Consider the following 6,000-nt stretch of genomic DNA (forward strand, 5'->3'; position numbering starts at 1 on the left):
GGTAAATTCCTTCATTTTAAACTGCCTTTTTTGAATCTTAATCCTTGAACAATTTCAGATGTGGGAAATACATTTCATCTGATGTGCCACTGTACTGCATTTTCCTGCACAACATTGCTAAAAAAATTACAATCCTCTGTTTACATTGCAGAGCCAGTTCAGGCAATGCCAAACCTGTGACTACACAAAGCCCCAGGGTAATGTTTACCCAATTCCTGATCAGGAGCAAGTTGACTATTCCTTTGACTTTCTGTGGCCAACGCTGTAAGCTGCAACTCATGAGCTGCTTCATGCTAATTAAAGGGGTGAGGGTTGATTAAGATCTTGAGCCCTCCAGCAATCAGAACTATCTTCCTCTTCATCTCAGCTTCAGCTACAGGTCAAAGCAGGTTTCCCTTGTTTAGCTGGAACCTCTCACACCTTGTCTTCTAACCCTTTCAACAAATACAGGGGCTCCAACGAGGTTGGACACTTGCAGTGTGGCACAAGTTAGTGAAATTCCATAGGGGTTCATTTTAGAATAAGATGAGGCATCTCCATTCACTTCATTAGTTATCAAAGTATATTTTCTCAATGAGTGATTTTCTCAGCACCTGGCAAAAGTCATGATAGGATCTTTTGCAATGAGTGGCAAGAAGAAGGTGAAGTAATTTTCAGTGCCTGTAGTTTAAGCTTTTTACATTTTATTTTTATTTTTTATTATTACAGGACAGATGTTACTCTGCTGCAGATGGGCAGGAGGAAGGGCTGAGCCTTCCGTATCAGGACAGGTCTCCCCTTTCTCCAGTCGGTCAAACTGCCAAGTCAGATCACATGCTAACACGGCACTGCTGGAATGAGGCTGTAGGCAGGAGGGAGCACGAAAAACCCCTGTCCGTGCTGCACTGCAGCTTCTTGGCTTTAAGAGACTCAAAGAAGAGTCCTGGTGCTGCACAGCATCAGGGACTGGTCATCACCAGTGGGGCAGCTAGAGAGAAATGCATGAGAAGCAATGGTGGGCTAGCATTTCTTCAGGTCTCTGCTATATCTACAACTGATTCATTACTGCAAGATTCTTAAAAAGGCCAGATGTGACTTCTTTTCACAGCGGTTCACTAGAGGATGCATGTGACTGAAGCCCAGCTTCCCCAGTTTATGGTTGGTTTTTGCCTAACTTCTGGCAAAACACATTATAATCTCAGCTATTGTCTGGTAACTTTCCCGAATGTACTCTGGACCAGCAGCTTTTAAATGATAAACCAGTGAAAGTCAGTACTCGGGGATGAAAGCTCTTTTCTGATTTTTGTGTTCAAAATCACAAAGGCTAACTCTAGTCAAGGGACAAACTTCAGCCAGCCGCCGTAGGGTTCCTGTGGCGGCTCACCGGAGGGAGGCCCCTCTAGCGGCTGATTCCACCCAGCTTCATTTCTCTGAACAACCCGTTGCCCATGGAGACTGCACAGGAGGATTGGCCGCACTAGCTGGAAATCAAACTGTCATTTTACAGTCAACTAAATCAGGTGTTGCTGTTTAGAGAAGCAGTCCCTCCAAAAACTGCCACCTGTTCCCACCTTCTGCCATGCCTTCCTTTACAACAGCCCAAGTGCTCATGTGGCTGTGTGTGAACAAGATCGGGGAGCTAAGAACTGAGCTGGACTAAAACAAACTCAGAAAGCTGACAACAGTATTTTAGTCTTAATCCAAACCAATTCCCCAGTCTGGGTCACCATCCTTCTTCCTACCTGTTTATAGAGGCACAAGGCAGAAGGCAGTGAAGAGGCTGGAAGAAGGAGGCCAGGTAGAGAAAGCACCGAGCTGCCTTTTTTGGTGGCAATCGCATTTTATAGCAGCAGCAGATGGTGAAAGCATGGTGTTCACCCATGTGACTACTCCCTTACTCACCTAACAAGCTATGCAGTTTATACTGCAGTATTTTGATTTTATAAAGAAAAGACGGATTAGTGAGGACTGGCTGAGACTCATCAGTGTTTCTGAGATCTTGTAGAGAGCAGAAGAAGGAATTCAGCCAAAAGGGCTCAAAAACCTTCCAGAAGAGGGTAACAATGATGCCTGGCAGATGACCAGATCTGTGTGGGCCAATGCAGTGCCGTTCAGGGATTCCTGAGCTAACTCTCACCAGCCCCAGTGAAGTGCTGCTTAGATTGCTACCTGTTACACTGGTAGCACAGCAAGCTCTTATGTTCCAGTCATAAAAACAGGATAACTATGGGTTTTTTTGAAACTGCAAGGAAACCATTATGAGAAGGTATATCTTACTTTATGTACAGCTCAAAAGTTTGCCTATCCTGAGCTCTGATGAATGTACATGCTGCAGGAAAGCAAGAAAGGGTCTGGCTGCCAAGTTTGCTCGCTTGGCTTGTAGCACTTTGGGTGCAGACTGTGTATAAGCTCATAAGCCAAGGAAAGCATGTCATCAGTGAACAAAGAATTTAAAACCACAAAAAACATGTGGCCAAGATGCAAAAGATGCAGAAGTCTTGTGCCAGTATAATTATCTCAGTAGGACTAGGTTTTTTAAACTCAGTGACGTTTGTCAGTCAAATCCCAAGTGTGGATACAGACTGCGCTGCTATACATTGCTGTAGCTCTCTTGCCTTCTATCATGGGAATAAGCTACACGGAAATAATGCTCTTGCAAACTCTTTCATTACAGACACATGGAGAGATTTACTTACTCGATTGCTTCAGCATAGTTAAAATGATTCAAACTATGTGTGCAAGTAAGTCCTGAAAGACTGTTCTCTGAAGAATGTGGGTGACCTGACAGTGCATTAGGTTTGGATTGAGACTTGGATAAGGATTAGGCTGGACTGAGGTTTGCTCTACCTACAGTTTCATGCTAACAGAGTTACTCAGGTTATAGGTTTTTTTTTAAATCAGGTAGTTTTAAGTACCTATGACAATTCTGGGAGCATGCTTCCAGCAAAATGAGCCTTCTTTCCACAAAAAAATCAATCATATATATTTTGTATTGCTAGAATTTACTATTTTTTAAAACAATATAACTAGTTTTAAAATGATGAATGTAAATAAAACTGACACGGACGTATAACTCTTACGTATAAAGTGACCAGGACATATATGAGTCCTACCACTATTATCCCATATTTTGCTGGCTTACATCTGTCTTTGCCTCTTGTGTTAAGAACACATTGTTCCAGATGACCTAAAGCACACGTCCTCATTCCAGTGGTCCTCCACTTCCATGAGTTGTTTGTGGCTACAGTTGAACCTTTTAAACTGCTAAAACTGAGAAAACAGGAAAGACAGAAGTCCGATGTGGCCTGCAGTGCCACACCATCACTTGCACTTTCTTCTCATGCTTATGCTTCCAAAGATTGAGGACCCTTTTCCCGTTTTGTTTAAATGCTTCCTTAGAGTTCACTAAAAGTTCACAGGCCACAAGTCTCAGAAAACCATTGTGCTTTCTGATTCTGCATGGTCATATCAGGAGACACTGGCTTTTTTGCTGTCTGGGAAGGGCAGCAATTTTCATCTTTGCAGAAGCTACCACAATGTGTAGACTTACAAGTGCAAAAACAATAGATGCAGAAAAGCATTTCCAAGGCCCATGCCAGCACTATTCCAAAGCCAACTAACTGTAGCATATTAAAGAAAAAACCCCAAAACAATCCATCTCATAGTATCTCCACCATATGCGCACGTTGTAAGACAGACCTCATTTTTGCCTGCAACGCACTCACAGAGCAAACTCATGCTTCATCAGCGAGGTTTAGAAATGTTTTTTGAAACAACCCCAATCCTAACCAAAAGGCGCTTCCCCTGGACAGCTAAGAGTTCTTTAGGACATGCCACAGCTATCCTGAAGTTAACTAAAGATGCTACCAGGAGACAATCTAGAGACACAGCTGGGAAAGCCCTGCTATGAGTTAGGTGCTGTTCCTTTTGTGCTTGCAAACCTTTCATACTTGGGAATCAGTGGTGCACTGACTTGACTCCTACTTACTACTGTACTTGAGGCAGGACTAGGACCTGTCTTGCTCCATCAGTCATCCCCGTCCTTAGCTTTTTCCCACTGAGAGTGCATTTCGAAACGTTATCCAATCTCAATACTCAATGACCAAAAGAGGCTTTTTTTCTTCTTCCTAAAATACCAATCTCATATCCAAAGATTAAACTATGCACATACATCTCCTCCACATTATCAACATTCTCTGTCCTGTAACATCCAATTTCTATCTCCTACTACATGCAGCCCTTCTGAAGGAAGAGGAAGGTCATGTAGAGAAGAACTGGAAATTCAGGAGACAAGCAAGTTACAGAAAACAGGAGACAATCAGCTGCAGCGTAAAAGGAAAAAAAAAAACCAAAAAAAGCTGGAATAATCAACTGAGCCCACAGTTTGGTGACAGCTCTGAGCTTTTACTAGATGCTCAGGCTTGTTAAGTGAGATATATAGCTCATTTAAGATCACAAACTTTCGGACACTTTAAAGTGCCTAGATCCTGTAAGACACTTGCAGTTGCATGGATGATAAATTCCGTTAATACTTGTTTGTTGTACCACCGTGCTATTGAACTTATTATCTCACATACTCAGTGCCTGTCAGTCTGTAAATAAAACCTACGCAACGAGAACATCAGAATGTGGGACATGTTATAATGCCATAGCATCATTATGGAGCTGCCTGGACAGAAAGTGCTTCCCAATCATTTTTCTGACAGCTCAAGGGATGCTTCCCTAGACAGGATCACTGCAAATATTCCTAGTGGTTCTGTGCTTCTCTGAACAGGCCACTTCTGTGCCTCATGACAATATACCTCATATACAAGAGCAGCCTTTAGAGTTGAACATACAAATCCTATGCTGCCCTTTGGGATTTTCCCTTCTCTCAGAGCTTCCTGGGGAAAAAAAAAAAGGATAAAAAGGACTGTTAGTGGCTGAACCGATGAAGCCTGCTTGCCTTGTGCCTCAGTTTTCTGGTGTGATCTCTGAAGAAGGCTTTTCACATGGATAGAAAGTTTGTAATAACCCGTGCCTGTGAAGATTCCCGCTCTTTGATAAGGGGTGAGCTCACATTGCACCTTTTCCCTCCGTCGGGACACAATTTCCATTACCTGACTGCCACCTGTCCCAACACATATAAGAGTTCAATGTCTTAAAGAGGTCTACCCTTCTATGTAATTTTTTTGAAATTGTGTAACAAATCCAGGTACATACACGCTCCCTCTTCTATTTATTTATTTATTTGGGAAAACAATCTAAACAAATCAGATGGGAGGCAGGTTAGAAGAATACCCTTCTTTAACCCTCAGCACTTTGTGTAGTGGTTATTTCTGCACCATTTACAGCAAGCCTATGAAGTGGGATTCTTGTTCAACATGGAGTCCTGACAGGAGCAAACAGAGAGGGTGGGAAACACCGCAAAACAGAGGAAAGAACTCATGCCACCATTTAGACAGAGGAGGCCTCAGGACATGCCAAGGAGCTGTCGTTAAAGTGTTTCAACCACTAGGCAAAGAAGAGGCCTTGAGGCAAAGGGTACCAGACATGGTGCCGAGGCAGACAAGCTCTCCAAAGAACACAGCTGCTTTGTGTTCACATTCAATGTTCTAGCTAATGCCTGCCCTGTACTGTCTTTTGGTATTGTCAGATCAATGATGGGTTTGTATTGCTTGAAAGTTGCACTCTTGAAAAGAAATTCAGTTGGGCACAATTTTCCCTAATAGCATAATAATTCTAATAATTTAAATTCATAAATGCATATGCCTTTTATGTCATGGGGCTTATTTAAATTATCGTTGTTCACTGGGTAACATAGCTTCCTGCCCCACAATCCTGCTCGGCAACCCTGGATCCCTGATGAACAGGAAATTTTAGTGCAGGCAGGCATCTTGTCTGTCAAAAAAATCAAAATAACTTGAAAGTCTTTCCTGGCTCTGTTCCCCAGCCTTCACTAAAATGCTCTCCCTTATTTTCACATACAAAGTGCAAAGCACAGCAACATTTCTAATGCACAGTAAATCTTCCTCAGAAACC

This window comes from Gymnogyps californianus, chromosome 5 (genome assembly GCF_018139145.2).
Source record: "Gymnogyps californianus isolate 813 chromosome 5, ASM1813914v2, whole genome shotgun sequence".
Lineage (NCBI taxonomy): Eukaryota > Metazoa > Chordata > Aves > Accipitriformes > Cathartidae > Gymnogyps > Gymnogyps californianus.